The sequence below is a fragment of the Hyperolius riggenbachi genome, chromosome 2 (assembly GCF_040937935.1).
Source record: "Hyperolius riggenbachi isolate aHypRig1 chromosome 2, aHypRig1.pri, whole genome shotgun sequence".
NCBI classification, from domain to species: domain Eukaryota; kingdom Metazoa; phylum Chordata; class Amphibia; order Anura; family Hyperoliidae; genus Hyperolius; species Hyperolius riggenbachi.
The window spans coordinates 438,065,411-438,092,972 of record NC_090647.1 but is presented as its reverse complement, the minus strand read 5'-3'; the positions used below and the strand labels follow the sequence as shown (position 1 = coordinate 438,092,972).

Below are 27,562 nucleotides of genomic sequence, written 5' to 3'. Positions count from 1 at the left end.
TATTTAAAAACTATAATGGCCGAAAACTGAAAAATAATTTTTTCCCACATTTTTTCCTATTTCCCCATTAAAACACATTTAGAATAAAATAATTCTTGGCATAATGTCCCACCTAAAGAAAGCCTAATTGGTGGCGAAAAAAACAAGATATAGTTCATTTCATTGGGATAAGTAATAATAAAGTTAAAGACGAATGAATGGAAGGCGCGCTGAAAGGTGAAAATTGCTCTGGTGGTCAGGGGGTAAAACCCCTCAGTGGTGAAGTGGTTAAAATATAGGCATATAATCATCATAGAAAGAATGCAGAAAAAAAAAACCCTTTTATCTTTTAATTCCTCCGATTAACAATAAAAATATACTAAATCAAATACGGTTCCCTATTAAAATATGTTAAAATACATTCCAGTTAATGGAGGTTTGGTACACTTAGCTTTTAACAATGATGACCTCTAGTAGTAAATTATAAAATAACCATAACTCATGCTGTTGCCCAAAAGAGAATAGCTAATCATTGGCTATAAAGCAAATAAGATCGATCTCTGTAGTTAGGTCTTGTGGGGCTAAAGTGTTCAACTCAAACCCCCATTTTGTTTCCAACTGTTCTAACTACCTTACTTTCTTGCTTCCCCTTCCATCTGCTACAAATTTTTGGATTCCAAAAAAGTTAAGCTCTGATGGATCTTGCTGATGTACTCTCATGAAATATGCTTAAACTTTTTTATACTATAAATGTGTTCATAGAAAAGGTCCAATTGCTCTACCGCCAGACAAATGTACCCCTGGTGTAGGATCTGGTAAGCCAGACCATAATGAACAATAGGAAAGGATCCACAGACTTCAATAGAGTTTATAAAAGCTGGTATTCTTTATTAGAAAAAATCCACACAAAAGATGTCGACATCCACAGGATCAAACTGACGCGTGTCGGGCCTAAGATGTGCCCTTAGTCAAAGATGGGATCTTTATAGGTGAGTGGAGGGAAAAGTCCTCCCATCTCAAAGAGATTCCAACCACCTAGATCTTAAATACATATTGGACACTGTGTTTGTTAAATTACATACAGTGGTGTGAAAAACTATTTGCCCCCTTCCTGATTTCTTATTCTTTTTGCATGTTTGTCACACTTAAATGTTTCTGCTCATCAAAAACCGTTAACCATTAGTTAAAGATAACGTAATTGAACACAAAATGCAGTTTTAAATGATGGTTTTTATTATTTAGTGAGAAAAAAACCCTCAAAACCCTGTGTGAAAAAGAACCTAATAACTGGTTGGGCCACCCTTAGCAGCAATAACTGCAATCAAGCGTTTGCGATAACTTGCAACAAGTCTTTTACAGCGCTCTGGAGGAATTTTGGCCCACTCATTTGCAGAATTGTTGTAATTCAGATTTATTTGAGGGTTTTCTAGCATGAACTGCCTTTTTAAGGTCATGCGACAACATCTCAATAGGATTCAGGTCAGGGCTTTGACTAGGTTACTCCAAAGTCTTCATTTTGTTTTTCTTCAGCCATTCAGAGGTGGATTTGCTGGTGTCTTTTGGGTCATTGTCCTGCTGCAGCACCCAAGATCGCTTCAGCTTGAGTTGACGAACAGATGGCCGGACATTCTCCTTCAGGATTTTTTGGTACACAGTAGAATTCATGGTTCCATCTATCACAGCAAGCCTTCCAGGTCCTAAAGCAGCAAAACAACCCCAGACCATCACACTACCACCACCATATTTTACTGTTGGTATGATGTTCTTTTGCTGAAATGCTGTGTTACTTCTACGACAGATTTACCAGGACACGCACCTTCCAAAAAGTTCACTTTTGTCTCGGCGGTCCACAAGGTATTTTTCCAAAAGTCTTGGCAATCATTGAGATGTTTTTTTAGCAAAATTGAGACGAGCCTTAATGTTCTTTTTGCTTAAAAGTGGTTTGCGCCTTGGATATTTGCCATGCAGGCCGTTTTCGCCCAGTCTCTTTCTTATGGTCGAGTTGTGAACACTGACCTTAATTGAGGCAAGTGAGGCCTGCAGTTCTTTAGATGTTGTCCTGGGGCCTTTTGTGGCCTCTCGGATGAGTTTTCTCTGCGCTCTTGGGGTAATTTTGGTCGGCCAGCCACTCCTGGGAAGGTTCATCACTGTTCCATGTTTTTGCCATTTGTGGATAATGGCTCTCACTGTGGTTCGCTGGAGTCCCAAAGCTTTAGAAATGGCTTTATAACCTTTACCAGACTGATAGATCTCAATTACAGTACTTTTGTTCTCATTTGTTCCTGAATTTCTTTGGATCTTGGCATGATGTCTAGCTTTTGAGGTGCTTTCGGTCTACTTCTCTGTGTCAGATAGCTCCTATTTAAGTGATTTCTTGATTGAAACAGGTGTGGCAGTTATCAGGCCTGGGGGTGACTACAGAAATTGAACTCAGGTGTGATAAACTACAGTTAAGTTATTTTTTAACAAGGGGGCAATCACTTTTTCACACAGGGCCATGTAGGTTTTGAGTTTTTTTTCCTCACTAAATAATAAAAACCATCATTTAAAACTGCATTTTGTGTTCAGTTATGTTATCTTTGACTAATAGTTAACGGTTTTTGATGAGCAGAAACATTGTGACAAACATGCAAAAGAATAAGAAATCAGGAAGGGGGCAAATAGCATTTCACACCACTGTATGTATAAGTATAGGAGCAATGCTGTGCTTTTGAATAACGTTGCTTTTATACTGATGATCACAGGGTCAGTTCATTGGCTCCTGACCAACTCACTGAGCTCTACTGTTATAGCAACAACAGATCAAGTGAGCTTTAGCGACAGGAGAGAGGCGCGATAGGTGGTGGGTTCGTGCGTCGTTGGTAAGCCAATTCTTATACCAGCAGTCTCTGGTCCTTAAAAATCTTTATCAGCGCTCGTCTCTGGTACACGGTACTTACCTGGGGCTTCCTCCAGCCCCATAAGCACCGATGTGTCCCTCACTGTCCTCCCGCAGTCCTCCGTTAACCGGCAATCAACTTCAGTATTCGGCTCAGTTACGTCAGAAGGGGGTCTTCAGTGCATGCGCTGACCTTCTGTGCAAGCGCAAAAGATCCCCGGCTGACGTCACTGAGTCAGACTAGGCACAATAATACAGCTGATCGCGGCTGAACTGCTGACCGCGGGAGGGACACATCTATGCTTATGGGGCCGAAGGAAAACCCAGGTAAGTAAAAATCTTTAACAGCGCTCGTCTCTGGGTCACTTTAACATTTTATCCTGCCTTATTTGATATATAAATATGAAGAACTGTTTTCACAAATGATTCCACTACTACTTTGAAATAGGGCAGCTACACTTAGCTAAGATATTAAGTGTAGCACAATTTACATCAGGCCACCATGAGTGAAAAAGTGACAATCTCCTAGCCATAAGGACTGCTGCTAGAGGCAGACACTGTACATGCAGTGATGGCAATCAGGCCTTCATATCTACTACTACAGCACCCTGCTTTTCCAATGAAAGCCAGTATATGCAGTGTTTTGAGAGCAGCGGGTTACACTTAGCGCCATATGATACAGTAGTGGAGGTGAATGGGCTAAGCTGGTCATGTTTTCACCAGTGCAGATTCAATTGTCTGTAACTGTGCAGGACTAATTACAGGTCATGCGTGTAAACTTGAGGCAAGGTGCCTGTCACAGGAGCCCTACTGGCTGACCGCACTTAGCCTTCTAAACGGTGCCAGCGCACAGATCGTGCGAACTCTGGTCGCAGTCAATGCGCAGGAACCGTTAAGAATTAGCCGCAGACAACTCAGAAGGGAGCCTGTGAGACACGGGTGATTACAACTCACACACTAGTTCATGGGATCTGCCACCACCTCTGTTTCCGGAGACAGAGGAACTCACTAACTGACTAGTCCTGCGAATAAAACGGTTAACACACGATATTCTGTCTAGCCAACAACAAACAAACAGTAGCGTATCTTCAGAGACCCGGGATCATTTCTGTGTGTGCTGATAAGCAGGGTAGCGAAACAGTGAATGACTTGGGAGAAGTCTTTATTCACAGCAATATAAATAATTAATATATACAGACAATTATTAAAATCAACAATTATTGAAACAGTAATAGCCAGAATGAAAAATAAAAGAAGGGAGAAAAATACTTAGTTCCTGGAAAGATGTCCTTTTTGTGGGAAAAATCAGAGTTCTGGTTTCCAATCAAGTTCAAGCAAAACGGTTTCAAGTTCTTAGAGTTCTTTGTTCAGATGGGTCAGCAAAATGGCCACCAGCCCTATGTCCTCTGGCTGGCAGCAGATTGTCATGAAGATGGTAAAGGGAGGAATGATGCCCTCCTGCTGGCCAGGTGCTTTTGATGAAGCTGGTTTGGGGGTGTGGCAATGCCGGCCCATCTGAGTCACCCACCAATGACAGTTCATTCCCTCTGAGAGATTTTAGGGCTAAACTTATGAAATGCTGTAACTCCTGAACCATACACGTTATATTTAGGGGGGTAACAGCTTCAGACTTGTTGGAAAATACAGATTAATATGACATCAGACACGGCTAAGCCAGCGGGTCAGGCTCCTGAGAAGATTCATATCTCGATAACCGGACGGTCTATCCCAAGGAATTTCATATCAGCACGATGGCCAGGGTTTACCGGACAAGACGATATGAATTTTATAGCTGTGCGACATACGGTTTTCGTATGCCGACAGGAAATCATATCACCCATGCTTTCCTTATGGCCCATGCTCGGTGCCGGATCGGCTGGCTTTCTATGGCCCCCCTGTGGAGCCAGTTTCCTGGTCCTTTTCATGGGGACATCTGCTGTAGGGGGAATAAGCTGGGCCCTGCAGGGAGTCCAGCCACGTGCGACATTCCGGAGGGGTGAGGGGACTGCTCTGGCTCACAGGGGAACATATCTCTGGATTTAAAATAACACAAAATGTCATTTTCGGATCGCTTGCACGACTGCTCAGATCCGACAGGGAGCGATCAGGAAAGCGACTGTGAATTCTCTAGATTCACCTGCGTTTCTCACGGCTATTCCGTGACACCTCCCTTTCCTGACGCTGTGTAGAGGGTTGTCAGCAAGACATCCGTCGTAGCAGCCATTGGCGCTGTTGGGCCTAGTTCCCCCTGACACCGGGACAGCCCATCAGCGTTCCAGTGTCGGCCAACCTGGCTGACGGGTCTCGGGTTGCCGGTGCGGCAGGGAAACCTATTGGAGCCTGTGGCTCGGTTCCCCTGGACCGGTCGCGGTCTGCTACCCTCAGGGTTGACCCAACATGGACCGTTCTGGACAGGGCGTTTGCGCCACTGCAGTCGGACGTGGTGTCTGCCGGGACTGCTGACAACGGGCAGTGGGTTGGTTAGGTCAACAGCCAGCCCACGCAGGGTTCCCCTGCTGAGTGGCTGTGGACCTAAGGGAACCCCGCGGGAATCCCTGGACCTTCCCAGCTCTTGACAGACGGCACATGCCCTGCAGTAGTTTGCTACATCCCTGTTCATTCGGGGCCAATGAAACTGGTTCCGAATACCGGCGAGTGTCTTGCGGACACCCGAGTGCCCTGTCAGAGGATTACCATGTGCGGATTTCAGCACATGTCCCCTGAACGCACTCGGGACCACAAGCCACTTGGTATTCGCGTGGGATCTACCTGTAGGGGGCTGTACAGACTCACTGTACAGTCTCCCACCTTCCCAGTACACCTTGAAAGCGGCCCCGTCTGCGAGGGGCTCAGCGGCTTGCTGCCTGAGCACCTCCAGGCTTGGGTCACTTTGTAGTGCGGCTGAGAATACGGCGCTGTCAGTTTCAGCCAACTGGCTCATGTCACACGAGGCCAGCGGCTGAAAGGTCTCATCCCTGCGGTCAGAGGAGGGGGAGGAGGCTGGAACCCCCTCCACCTGTTCTGAGCTCGGGTTCTGAACAGTGCAGCTGCGCGGTACTGCTAGCACAGGTACACTGTCAGAATGGCACAGACGGGCATTACTCAAATCATCATTGCATGCAGTAATGACATTGACAGGTATAGACATTTTTTCATTACAGACAGGTTGTACAGGAAACTCAGGTACAGTTACAGCATCATCACAACAGACAGCCTGTACCTCAAACTCAGGTGCCTTTGAAGCAGGCACTATTGAACCTGGTACCCTTGAACTGGGCACATTCAACCCACCTCCCCCTGGTGCTCCCCCAAGTGTATAAAGTACCTGGTGGTGGGTGGAGAGTCCGTCTCCTTCCGTGAGCGACAAGGCGGTCGTGGCAGGTTCATAGTAGGACACAAGCTTGCCCAAATCAGTCCCCAGCAACACAGGGACTGGGAGATCCTTCATAACCCCAACAACCCTTTCGTGGACCCCTCCCACTCCCCAATCCAGCTTCACTTTTGCGTGGGCTATGTGGAAAAGGGTGCCCTCTACTCCAGTAAGGGCCAGGGATCGGCTGGAGCTGATGCTCTCCTTTGGCACAAGATGTGAGTGAACTAACGTGATGTCAGCTCCGGTGTCTCGAAATCCGGTGACAACTTTGCCGTTCACTCTAACAAGTTGCTGCTGGTCGGTTCGGTCGCGGGTTTCCTGTCCGCGTGCAAACAGGACAAAATCTGATGATCCAGGCTGTGGTTCGCTGGTGGGTTGCCTCTGCTGTGGGTGAGGTGCAGGTGATGCAGATGATCCAGGTGCTGGTGGTGTCTGTCTCCGCTCCGGACAGTCGAATTTCATGTGTCCGGGCTGGCGGCAGTAGTGACAGGTGACCTCTCCAGGCGCGGCAGGCCTGGGTGCAGCAGCTGCGCTGGGTGGCCTCTGTGGCGGACGGCTCACAGGGGCAGGAGGGTCTGCCGAGGTATTGGGCTGACCTCCTCTCCAGCTGGATGGGACAGTTCTGCGGGTATCAGCCACCCGGGTAGTTGCAAAAGTCTCAGCAAGGTCTGCAGCGACAGTTGCTGAAGCCGGCCTGCGTTCTAGCACAAACTGGCGTACATCAGCAGGGCAAATGTTCAGAAATTGTTCCAGGACTATCAAGTCCTCCAGGACATCATAAGACCCTTTGGTGAGGCCTAGTGTCCACTGGCGGAGTGTGGTGAGCAAGCTGCTGGCCACATCTCGGTACGAATCAGAAGGCTTTTTCTGCCAGGCCCTGAACTTTTTCCGATAGGCTTCTGGCGTCAGCTGGTACTTAGTAATGATAGCGTCTTTTATAGCAGCATAATCATTATCCTTCTCCGCAGGCAATTCTGCGAAGGCATCAAGCGCTTTGTAGCGCAGCAAAGGTGTCAGATGTCTGGCCCACTGGTCTTGGGACAGACGATACTGACGGCATGCTTTTTCAAAAGACCGCAAAAACAAGTCAATGTCAGTGTCTTTTTCAATATTAGCAAATTTAAATTTTGCACTTACGGGTGCTGCAGCTCCTTCGGCAGGGAGGCTGGGCGGTGAACTCCGGCTGGCCTGTTGAACCTTTGCCATGTTGAGCTCATGCTGTCGTCTCTCCCGCGCCTCTGCGGCATCCCTCTCCGCGTGGCGTTCAGCAGCAGCAGCAGCAGCTGTGCGTTCCGCAGATTGGCGTTCCTCAGCCGCCTTGCGTTCTGCAGATTGGCGCTCCTCACGCATGTACTGCAGGTACTTGTCCAGGTCAGTCTCCATGAGCTTTTGTAATGCCTGCTGCATTACCGGGTCAGCACCCATGGACAGTCCAGTACTGGCCAGTTCCGGGCGAGTACTGTCAGAAACTCTGGGATTGGGGTCCACACTGACATTCTCCGGCGTAACTGTTGATGCAGGGCCCTCAGGATGCACAACCTCTGTACGGTCCGGAGTCTCAGTCTCTGGTTCCCCTCGATTGTCAGATGGGCTGGTATCCACCTCAGCGGACACTCCCGGCTCCCGCAGTTGCTGGGTATCCCATCTGGACAAGTCGGCTATCAGGTCCCGTTTTGTCTTGCGGAGGATGCCAATGCCCCTCTCTTCGCAAAGATTTTCCAGGTCTGCTAGGCACATGTTCTGGTAGTTCCCGGACATTTCCATGCCAAATAAAATAAAACTTTGGGGAAGGGGTACTGGCTACACAGTCTCTCTGTATATATAAAAAATATATTGCCTTCCAGCTACACCAACGAATTAGTTCGTTTCTCGATAGCGCTAGCGCTATCGTAGATACTTTCAGCACAACACAGGTCCCAACCGCTGCCTAACACTGTCACAGGAGCCCTCAGTGGCTGACCGCACTTAGCCTTCTAAACGGTGCCAGCGCACAGATCGTGCGAACTCTGGTCGCAGTCAATGCGCAGGAACCGTTAAGAATTAGCCGCAGACAACTCAGAAGGGAGCCTGTGAGACACGGGTGATTACAACTCACACACTAGTTCATGGGATCTGCCACCACCTCTGTTTCCGGAGACAGAGGAACTCACTAACTGACTAGTCCTGCGAATAAAACGGTTAACACACGATATTCTGTCTAGCCAACAACAAACAAACAGTAGCGTATCTTCAGAGACCCGGGATCATTTCTGTGTGTGCTGATAAGCAGGGTAGCGAAACAGTGAATGACTTGGGAGAAGTCTTTATTCACAGCAATATAAATAATTAATATATACAGACAATTATTAAAATCAACAATTATTGAAACAGTAATAGCCAGAATGAAAAATAAAAGAAGGGAGAAAAATACTTAGTTCCTGGAAAGATGTCCTTTTTGTGGGAAAAATCAGAGTTCTGGTTTCCAATCAAGTTCAAGCAAAACGGTTTCAAGTTCTTAGAGTTCTTTGTTCAGATGGGTCAGCAAAATGGCCACCAGCCCTATGTCCTCTGGCTGGCAGCAGATTGTCATGAAGATGGTAAAGGGAGGAATGATGCCCTCCTGCTGGCCAGGTGCTTTTGATGAAGCTGGTTTGGGGGTGTGGCAATGCCGGCCCATCTGAGTCACCCACCAATGACAGTTCATTCCCTCTGAGAGATTTTAGGGCTAAACTTATGAAATGCTGTAACTCCTGAACCATACACGTTATATTTAGGGGGGTAACAGCTTCAGACTTGTTGGAAAATACAGATTAATATGACATCAGACACGGCTAAGCCAGCGGGTCAGGCTCCTGAGAAGATTCATATCTCGATAACCGGACGGTCTATCCCAAGGAATTTCATATCAGCACGATGGCCAGGGTTTACCGGACAAGACGATATGAATTTTATAGCTGTGCGACATACGGTTTTCGTATGCCGACAGGAAATCATATCACCCATGCTTTCCTTATGGCCCATGCTCGGTGCCGGATCGGCTGGCTTTCTATGGCCCCCCTGTGGAGCCAGTTTCCTGGTCCTTTTCATGGGGACATCTGCTGTAGGGGGAATAAGCTGGGCCCTGCAGGGAGTCCAGCCACGTGCGACATTCCGGAGGGGTGAGGGGACTGCTCTGGCTCACAGGGGAACATATCTCTGGATTTAAAATAACACAAAATGTCATTTTCGGATCGCTTGCACGACTGCTCAGATCCGACAGGGAGCGATCAGGAAAGCGACTGTGAATTCTCTAGATTCACCTGCGTTTCTCACGGCTATTCCGTGACAGTGCCCACTAATGATACCATCTTAATTGTACAATCTCACCAAATCTATGTAGTAGAAAAGTAAAGTGAGGGAACATACTTTCAATTAGTTTTTTAGGCAGTCCCTCATATTACATTAGTGGTAAGATTGTACAATAAAGCTTGAACCTGATGAAGGGGGAGACACCCGAAACGTGTTGTGACGTAAGCTCTCGAAGTAGGAAGTGTCTGAGCGTGCAGCTGGATTGTGTTCACTGCCTTGATGAGGCTTCTTGTGCAGTCCAGCTGGCCACGGTGTTCCGCTTTTTGATGACAGCACTCCAGCTTACTTGCTGACTCCTCTCATCAACAGGAGTAAGTGTGTTTTTTATGTGTGTGCGACTTCTGCATTACATTTACCGTATATACACTATGTGTGGCGAGTTTGACTTTTTTGACTAATCCAGATTGTATCATTAGTTGGCACCTTATTACAGTACTAATAAAACATACACACAGTGGCCCTTTATCAATTACCTTTTTCTCCTAGGTGATATTTTCACACCTTATCAATTAAATGCTTTTTAAGCTACCAGCAAGCATGAAAGTACTCAGAATAGTTTTAACAGTACTTTTTCACATACCTTCTTGGTATTTTTTGAAGTGCTACAAAAAAGTTATTTTAAACAGTAGATAAAAAATGATCACCTAGGAGAAAACTTTGGAGAAAATGTGAATTGAATAAAGCCCAGAATTGCATATCAGGTGTGCATATCTTTATTTGATTAGGTCAAGAACAAGAATCACACATCAGTTTCAGGATTACACCCTTTCTGGTTGCCATGCAGACAAGTTGGTAAGATGGCTGCCCTCTCCCATAGCCCTCTGTGGTCTTTCATAGATGGACTACGGTTTACTTAAAGGGAACCTAAACTGAGAGGGATTTGGATGTTTCCTTTAAACAATACCAGTTCCTTGGCAGGTCTGCTGATCTCTTTGGTTGCAATAGTGGCTGAATCACACACCTGAAACAGGCATGCAGCTAATCCAGTCTGACTTCAGTCAGAGCACCTGATCTGCATGCTTGTTAAGGGGCTGTGGCTAAAAGTATTAGAGACACGGGATCAGCAGGAGAGTCAGGCAACTGGTATTATTTCAAAAGGAAAATTCATATCCTTCTCAGTTTAGGTTCCCTTTAATGTCTGCTATCATGGCAGGTCCATAGTAAGCACCACAAGCCAATTAGGATTAGTACCTTCCTCTATGCCCGCACCACCTTTTAAAGAGACACTGAAGCCTCAAAAAAATCCTGTTTTTACTTAACAGTCTTCTTAAGCATTAATGCCCTACCTGAAATGCTGCATCCCCGTGCCAGAACTCTCAATTAATACCCCCAAAATCCCCGGGGGAAGATTTGGGGCTCCTTCCGTGTAGAGGCAGAGCTTTGGGCAGTAGCTCTGCCTCTACTCCCGGCAATCTGCGCAATCGCCGCCTCTCCCCGCCCCTCTCAGTCTTCTTTCACAGAGAGGGGCAGGGGGATGCAGCGATCAGCGCAGATTGATTTGTCTGGAGGCAGAGCTACAGCCCAAAGCTCTGCCTCCCCCGGGCAGCAAAATCCACATTTTGTGAAGTCGTGGATTTTTGCCCTGGGATTTCGGGGGTTTTAATTGAGAGTTTAGCTGCGAGGATGCGGCGTTTCAGGTAGGGCATTCATGTTAATGAAGACTGTTAAGTAAAAACAGGTTTTTTTTAGGCTTTAGAGTCTCTTTAAGCATGCCCTTGTTAACATTCACCCATGTCATCCACTAAATAGTGCTGCACGGAATTCTTTTCTGACTGATATGGTACCCTAGGAAGTACTTCTGATGGTTCCAGGGGGTACTAGGGCTTGATATACTTAACCAATAACAACAAATTTCGAGTTTTAAAAAATAATAAATTGTATTTAAACAACACCAACTTAGTGTTTTAGCCAATTAAAAGCAATAGTAAATGCTTGTAAATTGTTTAGAACCAATTATGTATTACGATTAAATATATATTTGTCAAGGGGTACTTGTGATGTTTACTAAGCTAGGTGGTACTTGGTGAGTACAGAGTTTAAAAAGGCGTAAATACCAATAAAATTTTGAGAAACACCATTTAGATAATGCTTACAGTATATTTTAAGCTTAATGATATTTACATAAGCAATGTTTGCTTTCTTGAAAATAACAGACCTTTTGTGTCATTGGGACCATCAGCTGAGGAGACCTCTCCATCAGATTTTCCACATTCAGCAGCTGTAATAGAATACAGAGCGTTAGCTGTATTTTCACACAGAAATCCATCAGACCAAATCATCAGCAAGATCTGTATATGGAACAGTGTCATTAGGCTTCTGTGGTTTGAACACAATCAATATAACTCATTTAAATGAAATCTTTCTGTTCCAACCTCCGCAGTTAGAGCTGCAATGATATTATATGTACGGTTTGATATTACTCGCCAATCGTGTGTCAACCTCATAGCCTAAATCTTTTTTATAAAAACTCTGATCTGTGTTTGCATATTTTTTTATTACATTCACTGTAAAGCCCTCTCCAGCAATCAGATAGTGGGTTTTTATTTGTCACATTTGATAATGAAAAGGTTTCCAGTGGACCTGTGTGTAGACTGCTAATAACCTCCCCAACCTCTGACAGGTTTTGCAAACACCACAAACTGTCTGGCACATTATTGTGCTCATTGCTGATTTCAGAAGCTAAAAAAAAAATGTGTTTAATGGACACCTGAAGTGAGAGGGACATGTAGGCTGTCATATGTATTTCCTTTTACACAATGCACATTGCCTTGCTTTCCTTCTGATCCTCTGTCTCTATTACATTTAGCCATAGACCATGAACAAGCATGCAGATCAGATGTTTGACTAAAGTTACACTGAATTGCCACACGCTTGTTTCAGGTGTGTGATTTAGACACTACTGATGCCTGAAAGATTAGCAGGACGTCAGGCAACTGGAATTACCAGCTACAGGAAGAAATCTCCTCCCCCCTCACTACATAACCTGCAGCTTGCAGATGAACTGAATACATTTTATTGCAGGTTTGACACTACCAACAAAAGCCAAACACAACAAGTCAATTTGCATCTCTGCCACAGGCAAACTGAACACTCTTCCTGCCAGCCAACGTCTCCACCCCCTGCGGTGCCTCAGCAACTACACAACACAGGAGGCCAGACACAATCTATTAACCTGTCCCCAGATGTGCATGCTCTAACAATATGCCAATCAGATGTAAATGGACTCTTTAAAAAACAAAACACCAGGAAAGCAATGGGACCAGCCGCTGTGTCTGCGAAATGCTTGAATCTCTGTGCCGACCAATTAGCGCCTGTATTTGCAGACATATTCAAAGCATCTCTAGAACTCTCAATTGTTCCTGCCTGTTTTAAAAGCGCAACTATTGTACCAATTCAAAAAAAAAAAAAACCTACATGTTTAAATGATTACAGGCCTGTTGCCCTGACATCACTGGTCATGAAAGCATTTGAAAAACTGATAATGACTTATCTGAAATCCATCACAGATCCCCTGCTGGACTCTTTGCAATTTGCCTACAGGCCTAACAGATCCGCAGACGATGCCGTGAACATGTGTATGCATTATGTACTACAGCATTTAGATATCCCAGGAACCTACACCAGGATTTTATTTATAGATTTCAGCTCTGCATTTAATACCATAATTCCATCACTGCTGCACAGCAAGCTCTCCCAGCTACACATACCTGAATCCCTCTGCAAATGGATAACCGACTTCTTAACCGACAGAAAACAGCGTGTTAGACTTGGTAAACTCACATCAAGCTCTCTGACAGTCAGTACTGGTGCACCCCAGGGCTGTGTGCTTTCCCCACTGCTGTACTCACTTTACACCAATGACTGCATCTCCACAGATCCATCTGTTAAGGTTCTGAAGTTTGCAGACGACACAACAGTTGTTGGTCTCATTCAAAACGGGGATGAGTCTGCATACAGGCATGTGGTGGGACAGCTTTCCTCCTGGTGCAGCAGCAACAACTTGGAACTAAATGCTCTCAAAACCATGGAGATGATAATAGACTTTAGGAGATCTCCCCCCCCCAGCACCTCCCCTTAACCATAAATGGATCCACAATAACCCAAGTAGAGTCATTCAAGTTTCTTGGGTCCACGATCTGAAACGACTTAAAATGGGACAACAACACCGCCACTATTGTCAAGAAAGCACAACAGAGAATGTACCATCTGCGGCAGCAGAAAAAGTTTGGCCTACCTCAAAATCTAATGGTGCAGTTCTACACTGCAATCATCGAATCCACCATAACATCATCCATGACTGTATGGTTCAGCTCCTGCTCAGCATTAGAAAAGGGGAGGCTGCAGTGCATCATCCGATCAGCGGAAAGGATAATTGGCTGTAGCTTACCTTCCCTGCAGGATCTTTACAGCAGGTGCAGAAAGAGAGCATCCAAAATTGCCTCTGACCCCTCTCACCCAGCTCACTCCATCTTCCAGCGCATGCCTTCAGGAGTAAGATTCCGGTCAATCGCTACCAAAACCTCTAGACACAGGAACAGTTTTTTTCCTCAAGCGGTAGCCATACTTATTGCTGAACCACGTTAGAGCTGCTAGGACTGAAAGTAATCAGCACAGAACTAAACATGAACAATTCTCACATTGCTTACTGCCACTATACTTATAATGTCCTTAACTTGTAATATTCACACTGTCTGTCCTTGTATTGTTTTTGTTTGTGTTTGTTAAGCAACTGCCAAGACAAATTCCTTGTAGGTGCAAACTTACTTGGCGAAAATAAATTGATTCTGATTCTGAATCATTTAAAGTGAGATTATACTCCCAAAACTAAAATTTCAGTAACAAATTTTAATTACATAAAAGAACACATGAAAGCAATACTATGTATTCCCTCTGTGTAAAAAACAATCTCACTGCAGACAGCAGCAATAAATAGCTTATCTTAAAACATGGCCGAACATACTATGCTATGCTGATAACACCCAATTATATCTTTCCTTCAAGCCTGGGCTCAGGCCCATAACAGTCTGGCAGCAGTATTCTGTATAAGCTGTAGGTATGAGTCCTACAGCTTATACAGAATACTGCTGCCAGACTGTTAAGGGCCTGAGCCTACCTAACTCAGTTGTGCCTGCTTTTTAGCAAAACATCAGTGCTGCAGATGCTGAAAAGCGGACAGAAGCGGACACAACTGCGTTAGTGGGCTCTGGCCCTAACTAACCAACCAACCTCGGTTGTTGGTAGGGTTCATGTATATAGACATTATACTCGGTTGCTTGGTTTTATGTACAGTTTTTCACATCCTTGATAAAGGGGAATCTGTCTGTCCAAAACTGGCCTTTTATCATAAGGATTGGAAGTTTGTGAATTAATTAGATATAAATATATGTTTTGATTAACTTTGTGGTGAAGCCATCCAATGCTCTACAACACCCTATGCTATAGATGTCTGTGTAATGTACGGTTTGTGATTTTTACATAACGCATTTAGTAAGGGGGATAGGATTACTGTAGTCATGTAGTCAGGTCAAGTTAGAATGAGGTAGTAATTTTAGGAGTCAGGCCAGGTTAAGGTAGCATAGGAGGTATTTTTGTGTGTGCGTTTTTTCTTCTTTTGTTTGTGTTTTTGGTTTTTTTTATGATGAGGTTTCAAGAAAACTAACTGGTACATAAAGATACAATATACATTTTTGAATTACAATGGAATTGAATTGCATAAACTTTCTACTAAAACGTATATTTCCAGAATTTGAAGTGAAAAGGTCAAAAGTTGGCAAGGTCATTTGAGTTCAGTGTCCAATAGGTTACTCTAGTAGCTTACATGTTAAGTAGATTGTACATTTAACGCTTTCCTTGATCCGCAACAACTAAACATACGTCTTGCCATTTAGCTATAATGCTGTGCTTAACACTTGAACACTCTGATAAGTGGCTGTAATATTTATAGATATATGATCAAATTTACTAGCAATGATTGGCCACCAGTCTCAGGCCTAAGGGCTCATTCACACTAGTTAGTGAGTTGAAATGCATTAAAATGCATGAATAAAAACTCATGAATGGGTTTGAAAGTTGCGCATTTCTATGCATTTCCTCACATAGGCATCCTCTATAATAAAACCCGTGTCCCTGCGTCACGCTGTCCGTGTAGCTGGGACCGTGCTTTTTGCTACTGCGCATGCGCAGTAACAAGCGGCGGTAAGGAAACACAGACCTAGAGCCCGTTTTTAAATGAGCTTAGGTCTGCTAGTTGTTTCATAAAGCTTAATGATACCAACGCAAGCTAAATACAGGGTTGCACGTTTGTGCTGCGTAGCAAACGATTCTAAATTGCACGTGCTCCCTTTAAATTACGGCCGCTCCTAGCGCGAGATGTGAGGTTGCTTTAATACACCTTGATTGGGCCAAAATGCTGCCTGTCACGCAGCATATACAACGTAGGGGCTTTCTGTAAGCCCGCCTGAACCACCTTTGGCACCAATAGCAGAGCTGTACTAGCATACTGGCAGTTCTGGATTGGGCAATGTTCCTGTGTGCCTATAATTGACAGGACGATTGCCCAATCCAGAACAGCCAGAATGCTAGTGCTAGTGCTTACCATCGAGCAATATTTTCCAGCCTGTCCGACTTAGTAAATTGGTTGAATCGACCAAGTATCGGCCAATTTCCATCGATCGTGCAGAATGGAACATAATCGATTCTCCCTAGCTCTGATAAAATGATCTTCTTGAATGGTGGATTGTACAGGAATATCGAGTGACGTACGGGCACCTTAACTGCTTTTAGTGCTGTTCAAAATTACCCTTCTCCAGGTTTGTTTTTTTACAGGATTTATCAGTGTTTAATCTGAAAACTTGCCATAATGAAGGTGAATGAGCAGCAAGTTCAGGTCCCCTGGATATCAGAGTAAGTAACCCCTGAGCTCATGTATAGAATACTAACAACCCCCAGTCACTACCAGCTATTGGCTGAACTCCTGTCTGGTGTTTACTCAGAGAGGTATAAAGTAGTCACCTCCCATAAAGGCTCGTTTCTATGTATTTTGGTAGGTTTGCGCATGGGGGTATCACAGGAAGCTGAGCTGCTGTATTCTCTGCTTGTGTTCATTATCAGTGGCTACTGGAGATGTACTGTCTGAGAAATAATGTATCCCAGCACTTGTTCAGCAAGGTTTTCTTACCTTTTAGGCAGAGCAGAATGAGCAGCAGCGATGTTCTCCTGTGCAGATGCATGGCTTCCACTGTCAGGGCGATGTGTGAGGCAGAGAACAGCACTGAAGGCAGGAAGATTAACCTAATCCATTCCTCATTAAGCACCTTATGCCGACTTTCTTAGCCAGTTATGAAGGGTCATCAAATCATTGGACTCTGCACTGTCTTTTTACATTGGAGAGATCAACTTCTGTTGCGTTTAGCAAATACACACACAAGTGCCCTATATAGTCATATTTGTATGACAATGTCTCATAAACATCAATGGGATTCATATTAGCTAAGTTATCATACTAAAGGTGACAATCCCTTTTGTTGACCTTTCAGCCATTCCTGCCATATGTAATTATTTCAGGAATTAGGACCTAATAGCTAGCAATATGTATAAAATAACAACTGTGTCGTCCTGGCCGCATGCATCCTCGTTCATGCCCCCGTGCTTCACAGGTGCAGCAAAAATCCTGTGCATGACTCTTCTGACGACGAGAGCGTGAACGGGAGTGGCCGTCGACTTACAAGTTGGCAAAAGTGAAACTGAGCTGCAGCGGTGGATCGGAGGATCCCCAAGTACCGTTGCAGGCACAGGGTGGCTGCAGGGGGCTGGCAGAAGTGAGACTTTAAAAAAAAGACATTACAGGTTTCCTTTAATGATCTAAAATGTGTGCATTTTCCATTTTGGACTTTGGCCGACTGACTTTGGCCATTTTGCAAACTGGCCAGCCAATGTCCGAAATTTCCAGCATTTTCGGACTTTGGCCGACGTCAAATCAGCCAGTTCTAGAAATGGCCGGCCAATTCTAGAACTGGCCGATTTATGGTTTTGGCCGTAACATATATATATCTCTGCTTTAAAAGTGAAAAAAATTAAGAAAGCATTCTTTGCATTCCCTTCAAAGAGTACCTCCAGTGTATTTGTACTTGTAAGGAAAGGCATTCTTATAGTTCCTGAATGTAAGTTCGGCCATTAAACTGGTGCATAACTCAACTTTTCGCAGGTAAATGCGAATTAGCGTTTAACCCCGCCCCCCTTGAAACAAAAATGCAGTGTTTTTTTTTTTTTTTTGTTCAAAGCCTGCCGAGAAGTCCAGAGCTTTGTGGTCACCCATCTTTTTTGCTATGGCCTGTCCCCAACTGGGCTGCTGTGGCACCAGATGAGCTGCGGTCGGGCCACAGAAACACAGGTGGGGGTGGCCACAGAGTTTTGGACTTCTTATCGAGGCTTTGGATTTGTGGTGAGGGGCGGGGTCTAATACTTATGGCCATTTCCTGGTGGACGGGTGAGCATTCAGGAGCTGAAGGATTCCATTACTATCAATAAATTGCAATTAAAATACACTGGATGTACTCTTTAACAGTGCACAAGTGCTCAGGAAAAGTTGTCATCTCTGCTTCCAAAGCCCATCCAACAATGTGCAGAAGATGAACAAAACTATGGAATCTCTTTCAGAGTAAATTGCAAAGAAACCCCCAGACCTAATTCTTAAAATATTAAGAGCTTGAAAAGAGGAATTGGATAATCTCTTGATAGGGTAGAAACTCTTTTTTTTTCTATAATGAAATAACAGAAAGCTCTGTATAGGGGGAACTGTACAAGCTGAGGACATGTCAGCATCAGCACAGCATGCAATGTAATGGTAGTACTTGCTTTGTATTACTACATAGAATAAAGACACTTCCAACAATATTAATGTACGTATATTTAAAATTCCTTTCTAGGAATTTTTATGAGAACTGAAACATATAGCAATTAAACTGTGTAGGTAGTGTGTATTTTCAAGAGTCGGTCCCACTAATAAAATGTTCATTATACTTCTTTCACAAAGAAAATCTGCTTGTTTGAAACCAATTCTTGGAATAATTGGAGGCATTTAATTCCGAGTCATTAGTCATTGTTGCATATTTTTTTTTATTATTATTTCTAAGTGAATTCTGAAGTAGCAATTCTATGTAGAAACAGTAATGTTGATATAAATTCTATGCTTGCTGACTCCCCCGAGTGAGTATTTGGGGCAGATAGTTACCCTAAGAGATCACTCACACTGTGTGGTACACCGTGGCACAAGGCACCGCACACAGACCCTGATTTTACTACAGCTGGAGAGCAGACTGGACCGGATTCTTTAAATACTTGTGTAATATGATATGGCAAAAGTGTGCAACACTCACTGCGCCATGTAAGATCCTAGCAAGCATTGCTAAAAGTGATCAGTCAGAACATTAACGCTACCTGCCTAATATTGTGCAGAGTGCCCTTGTGCCACCAAAAAAGCTCCATCCTGTTGTGGCGTGGACTACAAAGGATCTCTGTAGGTGACCTGTTGTGTCTAGCAGGGGCGTAGCAATAGGAGTTGCAGAGGTAGCCACCGCATTGGGGCCCTTGGGCCAGAGGGGCCCCAAAGGGCCCTCCCTCAACTACAGTATTAGCTCTCTATTGGTCCTGTGCTCATAATAATCACTTCTATAGTTACTTTGAACAGTGGTAATTATTAACAAACTGTTCCCCATCCCCTAATTGCACCTCAGACACAGTAGTTGCCATTGGCAGATTTTGGAACGCCGTATCAATTGTTATGTATAGAGTGCTTGGGGGGGCATTGTAAAACTTGCATCCGGGTCCACAACTCCTTAGCTTCGCCACTGGTGTCTGGCACAAAGAGGCAAGCATTAGATCCTTAATGTCCTCTGTCATTAGGAAATTTCATTGCCATGAAGGAATGTATGTGGTCTTGAAAATCCTTTGGTAGGTTGTTCATGGCAAAATACTGTATGTCTCATATACTTTTAGCCATAGACCCTGAACAAGCATGCAGACAAGGTGCTCTGGATCAAGTCTGACTGGATTAGGGCCTGTTTCCACCGCACGCAGATTGGATGCAGAGTGAATGCAGAATGGATGCAGAAAACTGACTCCAATGAATGCCTATGGGAAAATCTGCATCAGAAAAATCGCGTTTAGCGGAAATAGGCCCATAGACATTCATTGGAGTCAGTTTTTCTGCATCCAATCTGTGTGTAGTGGAAACAGGCCCTTAGCTGTATGCTTCTTTTAGATGTGTGATGTCAGAAGATCAACAGGACTGCCAGGAAACTGGTATTGATTATAAGGGAACCCAATATAGCAGCCTCCATATCCCTCTAAACGTAGGTTCCCTTTAATAAGTGGCACAGGCATGGGTACAGGGCGGCTGCAGGCCGTTCCCTCTCACCTATCAAATTCCCCCCCTACCCTCTCCATTCTCCGTGTCCACCCCTCTTTTTTTCTCCCCACCCCATGTGTCACCTCCCCACCCCATGTGAGACAACACTGTCATATCCCAGAGCTCTGTGAAGCGTGAAGATCCATACTTACTGACTCTATCAATTAATAAATACTGTAAAATAGAAACATTTTCTGCATCTGCTTTTTACGTCTCTTATCACCAGGAAATGTTGGTCTCCCAAGGCATAACTACAGACCATGAGTTCCCATATCACATGCAGTCACCATGAGATCCCTCACTCCCCCGGGTGTGCAGAGCAGCGCAGCATCAGAGCAAGTTTATTACATGTCATTCTAATAACACATTTACACACTGGAAGGGTTTAAAGGGGTTCTCTGGTATGTTTTAAAAAAGCTAAAACTGACACTTACCTGGGGCTTCTATCGCCCCCCTGCAGCGGTAATGTCCCGTGCCGTCCTCCTCCGATGCTCCGTTTCCCCCGCCGTTAACCTGCTAATTGTTTGTCTAACTAGACAAATAAAACTGCGGCTGCATGGCCGTGCGTCACAAGGAGCTTACTGCACAGGCGCAGTACGAAGTTTTCTTGTACTGCGTCTGCGCAGTAAGCTCCAGATGACGCGCGCGGCAGCCGCCGTTTTAGACTAACTAGACGAATAATTAGCAGGTTACCGGCGGCGGGGAACAGAGCACCAGAGGAGGACGGCGCGGGACATTGCAGCTGCAGGGGGCGATAGAAGCCCCAGGTAAGTGTCAGCTTTTTTTAAACATACCAGAGAACCCCTTTAATGGGGCACAACACGGTCATAGAATCCTTATTGAAACGTCGCTTGTGTTGCATCACTTAAAAATCCATCTAATGAATGAAACTGCTTCTGTTTTCATACAACTGTATGTCTCTTCAAAGCAGTACTTTATACACTTCCTGACACGTTTCAGGACCTGAAACCCCTTCTTCAGAGGCAATATTGTACAATCAATTAAAGTCCAGTGACCATGAGTACCAAAAATCTGTGACACTCTATAAGTGAGGCAGAGATGTAGTCAACTTAATGAACAAACAGAGATAGTCATTGGGTCAAATGTCATGCAAACTGTATGCAGCTTGGAATTGTGCTAATATGATTCAGCATGTGTGCATATGATTGGCCCAATTCTTAGCTGCATACAATTTGCATGGCAGCTGGAATTATCTGCACCTCATTGGTCATATGTAGTTACACATATAAATGTGGGGAATCTGCATCACCTACAAACTGAACACCAAGCACCATGACACTGATGGCCCTGCCTGCAGTGTATAGACACCAGATATGCTACAGTGGGCAAGTTTAGAAGGGTCACTTGTGACTGCTTGCCACAGCTGTGGAGTTGGAGTCGAGGAGTCGGAGCAATTTTTGGGTACCTGGAGTTGGTGGTTTCATAAACTGAGGAGTAGGATGATTGTTGTACCAACTCCACAGCCCTGCTACTAGCCACCTATAAGTGCTGGACTGGCAGAGACTACATAGGCCACTTCTGACTGCTAACAGAGACTGGGGAGAGTGGCACCTAGGAGTGCTGGACTGGCAGAGACTACATAGGCCACTTCTGACTGCTAACAGAGACTGGGGAGAGTGGCACCTATGAGTGCTGGACTGGCAGAGACTACATAGGACACTTCTGACTGCTAACAGAGACTGGGGTGGCACCTAGGGGTGCTGGGCTGACAGAGACTACATAGGCCACTTTTGACTGCTAACAGAGACTGGGGAGATTGGCACCTATGGGTGCTGGGGTCAGAGGTGGTGGGAGGGAGAGGCCTTCTGTAACTGTTGCCATATGTGGCTGGAAGACACTGAAGCTATGCAGTAACTTCTGGAGAGGGTTGGGTGGGGGGCAATTGTAAAATAAGCAGACCCCAACCTAACTCCCACCAAGTAAGAAAAAGCACCACTATGTATGACACATACACCCTATACATCCAATGTAATGGAAAGTTACAATGAAAAAAGGGAGACTGGTAAAATACAGCATATTATTAACACTGTCTCTAATTTCTTTACTTTGAAAAACAAAGTCTTCCTTTTATAATTCCAGTTACTTGATATTCTACTGTGTCATTATACAGTACAACTAAGAATTTTGTATGATTCTAATTCTCAAGGATACACGCTATTTTACTGACATCTTGTGGCCATTAACAATTATGCAACCAAATCCCACAAAGTGCTGTAAGGTTGAAATACAAAATAAAAACCGGAATAAAAATGACCTGCAAAAATGTAATAAGTGCAGTATTTAAAATGCAATGTAATAAATATGTTCTCAAAGTGTTATTGGTAAATTGCAATTGTCTCGTTTAGTAAAAACACTGCTGGACATGGTGCAAGTGGTCATTGCCACTACTGTAGGACTTCTGTACATAAAAGCATTGGCAGCAACCCATCAGCCCGCACAACGTATCCACACTCACATATTTGATTCCCTGACCATGTGCAGAGTGTGCGTTTAGTTGTAAATCCATCAACTTAAAGTAATTATTTTATTAAATCTTCATTAAACACCCATTATCTCAATAATAGCTCTTATCACATACCTGTGGGCTGGCGTCTTTGATGGTGAGGACGGCTTCTCTTGGAATCTACAAGTCTGAGAGCCCTTAGGATAGAGTACAGACAGGCGTTAGAGCCTTTCATAGTGGCAAATTGGGCAATTACCCAGGGCCGCAGAACTGACTGATGGCCTCCCCTGCCCCCAAGTCTCCCCACAAGTGAATAATGGTCCCGGGGCCCTTACAGAGTACTGGTAGTGGAGTAAACTCACCCATATTGCTTACATGCTCCTCCTTCAGACCAGGGAAGTTTGCTCTGCTGCCAATACTCTGCAGGGTCCCCGACCCCAATATTTACTTGCAGGGAAACTTGAGGAAGGGATCTACCAGCCGGCTCTCAGACCCCAGGGGAACGCCTATACATTCCGGGGAGGGGGGGGGGGGGGCTTGGTTGGGATGTCAGGGGAGTCCCATTTAATTTTTGCTAGAGGTGTCTCTCCAGTATAAAATGTCCACTTTAGCATAGGGAGTGAGAGGTGAGCCCCAGTATTAGTCCAGAGCTCTGTGGCTACCCGACCTGTGTTACTGTGGCCCAACCTCAGCTCAGTGGGCACCTATGAGGCCACAGCAGCCGAACTGGGGTTGGGCCACAGCAACACAGGTGAGCGACGACAGAGCTTTGGACTTCTTGCCACGTTTTGGCTAAATACACTAGATTCTTTATTGGGGGGGGGGGGGGTCGAATTACCGGAAAACAGTTAAGTTATTCACCCGTTCAATCGCTGAAGTTACACTTAGTAATTTTTTAAATATCTTTTATATAGGTAGTAAAAAAAGAACGTTTTGTAAAAAATAAAACCTTTTAATGGCTAAATAATAGAGTTAAATGATTAACCATTAGTTAGCCATTAAAAGGTATTATTTTTTACAAAACGTTGTTTTTTTTCTACCTATATAATTTGTTTGGCTAACACGGTACAGAAACTTTTTTGCTACTTAAATATCTTTTTAAATCAAGAATTGCAATCAGCTTTTCTGACTGATTGTAACATTTCAAAAATCTGACCAAAGTACTAGACACGTTATATTTTTCTCCAATTATGAAAAAAAATGATTGAAAACTCAGAAAAAATTGCTAGGGTTTGTACATCAAGTAATTGACAATCTACCACACAATGCAATTTTGATAAAAATTGATCAGACAAATCCAACACTTTTTTTTAACGAATAAAAACGGGAAATTTGATCAGATTTCTCGAACAAATGAAAAAAGCTTTAAATTTTTCAGGACAACCAATTGTAATCATCCAACTGGATCTTTTAATTGTATGGTGTGGGGCCACCTAAAAAATGCTTTTACTTACAAGTATAAAATACACTGGAGGTACTCTTTAACCGCTATCTGGACGGTGGTGATTGAAATCTACGCCCTGCTTGGAGACTGTTATTCCTGCCAGGGCATAGATTTCACCTCACCTCCAGCTCTTGTTGCTCCCGCCAATTGTGCCGGTCTGTGCCTGCCGAAGCTCACTCACCCTGCTGTCGGTATGACAGGAGCACTCTGTGAGCCAGTCAGGAGCTGATTTCATTGGTTCCTGACCCTGTCATCAATGTGAGCAAATCCCATTGGCATACATTGATCATCTCCTGAATCAGCTCTTGATCGGCTCACAGAGCTCTGCCGTCATAGAGATGGCGGTGTGACGTGGACGGCAGCAGCAGTGATTCAGTGGGGTGATTTCTCAGTATGAGCTGTTTTTTAGTGCCAGCAGTCCTTAGGGGCCACAGACCGCTGGTACTGAAGGGGTTAAAGGGAATAGAAAGAATGTTTTGTTAATTTTTTTCTTTTTCAAAGCAGATTTGAAAACCTTATATGCAGTGGGTAGGGGAGCAAGAGCTAATACTCACTGCTCTTTCCGTTCCGCTCAGTCAGCCGCCAATCTCCTGTAATCCTTCCTGGTCTTCTCCGCAAGACAGACGACTCTCCTGACTTGTCTTCTGGACATACTACACTGCGCATGCGCAGTATGTGCTTATATCCTTTCTGATTCCCCGTGGCCACGCATAATGACGTAGCAGCCTGCTACATCATTATGTGAGGCCACAGGGAAGCAAAAAGGACATATTGCACATGTGCAGTGAAGTATGTCCGGAATAAAAGTCACTACACAGTACACACAAGTACACATTATGCATACAGTATAATTGTAGTCAAAAAGCTATTACACATAGGATTGTCAGTCTATTGAAATCACCATGTGATTGCTGCATGGGGCTTATTCTACTGTATTTACAATATTATTATTATTATATTATCATGAGTAACTGATAGTTTTTACAGATTTTATTAAGTCTGGTGTCACTGCTGTTATTTCTTTTTATAAGAAAATTAGAAAATGTGATGTGAGGTATACAGGTACTTCCATTGTGTTACACCAGTCTGGGTAGCAGGAATACTACAGTTTTTCTAATACCACCGCCATTGTTTTTGATTTGTCTATGGAACAAGATGATTGTTCTGTGAATTATTATTTTAAAAACAAATCTACACAATGGGCTTCCATGTATTTTAGCACACTGTCTGCAGTGAGAAAGTGACATTGCTTCTGGTGGATCTTGTGATTTGTGAACACAACAGGCTTGAGCAAGAGAAGTGTGTTCCGGTGTCAGTCAAGGCGCAGAATTGCAGACATCAAACCAACAAGTACCGATTCCGGTAATACCTTTAATGGGTAGCAGAAAATGGTTTATTGCAAGCTTGTGAAACGTTCAGTTTCTTCTTCAGGCATTATACAGAACTGCGTCAGAACCGTACAACAGTGAATGTAAAATATAAGTCTCTGAATGTTACATTCACTGGTGTACGGTTATTCAGTAAAATGCCTGAAGAAGAAACTTAAGGAAAGCTTGCAATAAGCCATGTACAGTTAGCCATTGTGGGTATTATCGGAATCAACACTTGTTGGTTTGGTGTCTGCACAACATGTTTATAAGACAAATACATTTTTTCCTCCGGTGACAAAGTGCTAATGTGACATTGCTTGCCATTTGTTTCTTTTGTTGCTGTTTAGCAAAAATCATTAAATGACATTTTCAGAACAATTAGGAAGAGGAAGCAATAGATGACAAGGAGGTTGTACCAACACGCGAATCCGAAAAAAAGGGCACAGAAGCCTTTACAAAAATAAGGGCGCACCATAGGTGCCTATGATAAATGCCACGATTAGCGGCATAAAGGGAAAATATGGGCGCATGGTGGTGGCCGCCATCAGGCGCCTGCCAGCGATGAAACAATTTTTGCCGCAAATTGCGTCTTTGCTGCTATGTAGGTAAATTTGATAGCCCAGAGAGGTGCCAGATTAGCGGCAAGAGGCTGGAATTCAGCACAGAAAGGCTTGTGGAAAAAAATGCCTTGCAGATAACTATATTGCAGTATTGCGTAGCGGCCATTCTACTACCGGAAAACCCTGCACCTTTTTTTTCCAGGTGCCTATTTCAATGAATGCACCAATACGTGCACAGGTTATGGATCTGCAGGGTGGGGGGTGAGAATGACATTGCGCAGGAGCAACATGCTGAGAGGGAGAGAAAAGAGAAGAAGACTGTGTAAGAGAGAGAGAGAGGGAGAGAGTGAGAGTAGGGGGAAAGATAGAGGGGGTGAGAGAGAGAGAGAAAGGGAGGAAAAATAGAGGAAGAGAGAGAAAGAGGTTGTTCATCCAATGCCTTGGCACTTCCTTTAAAAACTCTACAGTAAATGTAGCTTAGACACTGGGTGCAATTGCTACACTACAGCTGTATTACCTCCAATTAGCTACACTGCTGCCACATCACTAAGTCTGACTACACTGACACCATATTGCTTCGAAGTAGTCACATTAGTGCCATATTACTTCCACTAATTCAAATTGTAACCAGATCCCACCATTCACCCCCCTTACTCAATGTAACCGTATTTCCCCCGTTCTCATCTTCTGCAGAAATAATGGAGTGGAGTGTAGATCGTGTCCTTCAGATTGTGGCACGTCCCACGTCACCCCCACTAGCTCTGCTCTCACTGGTGTATGATGTCAGGGAGGCTGGAACAAGAGGCAGAGAATTACACAGCTATAGTACAGTAAGGCCTCATTTTGGCTGGCAGAGTATTTGAAGGCAGACAATTTTCCCTCGCACATTTGTACTGTACATGATAAAATACATGCATTGTCAACAACATAATAGAAAAGCATAAAGGAAGTACAGAAAAAAAAAGAGCCGGTTGTAAGTTTTTTTCAGCATGGAAAAATACATTAGTCAACCCTAAAATAAAAATTAACCACTTGAGGACCAGCATGTTTTTTTATGATCTGTGCTGGGTGGGCTCTGCAGCCCCCAGCACAGATCAGGTTGCAGGCAGAGGGATCAGATCGCCCCCCCTTTTCCCCCCCTATGGGGATGATGTGCAGGGGGGGTCTGATCGCTCCTGCCTGCCTCGGTGTTGCGGGGGGGCACCTCAAAGCCCCCCTCCGCGGCGAAATTCCCCCCCCCCTTCCTTTCCTCCCTCTCACCCCTGGTGATCGGGGCTGCACAGGACGCTATCCGTCCTGTGCAGCCAGTGACAGGCTGTCATCTGTCATGGCGGCGATCCCCGGCCAATCCCCGCTGATTGGCCGGGGATTGCCGATCTGCCTTACGGCAGCGCCGTTCAATGTAAACAAACAAATGTCTCCTGTGTTTACATTTAATCTGCGAGCCGCGATCGGCGGCTCGCAGGCTGTTCACGGAGACCCGCTCCGTGATCTAACAGGAAACGGCCGCTCGCGCGAGCGGCCTTTCCTGATTAATTAGGGAGGCACCTGGCGACGCAGATGTGCGTCGCTGGTCCTCCAGCTACCACTTTGCCGCTGCACGGTATGAGTGTGCGGTCGGCAAGTGGTTAACATGACCTGTCAGGTACAATACATTTTGCATGTTGAAAAAAAAGCAAAAAAAATAAAAAATAGTAATGAAGATCTAAGGATCTTTTCACACTAGAGGCCAGATGCACCAAACTGCATTTAGATTGTCGTA

General features: G+C 44.6%; 1 protein-coding gene across 1 annotated transcript in view; it reads right to left on the bottom strand.

Moving 5' to 3' along the window:
- Positions 1–26,474, bottom strand: part of RS1 (retinoschisin 1) — a 51,193-nt gene extending 24,719 nt beyond the window's left edge. Inside the window, exons 1-3 of the mRNA XM_068265649.1 lie at positions 26,455–26,474; positions 22,562–22,623; positions 11,713–11,775 (exon numbers count right to left, since the gene is read on the bottom strand). The gene's annotated coding sequence lies outside the window, so the exon portion shown is untranslated. The remainder of the gene's footprint in view (positions 1–11,712; positions 11,776–22,561; positions 22,624–26,454) is intronic.
- Between the last annotated feature and the right edge of the window lie 1,088 nt (positions 26,475–27,562).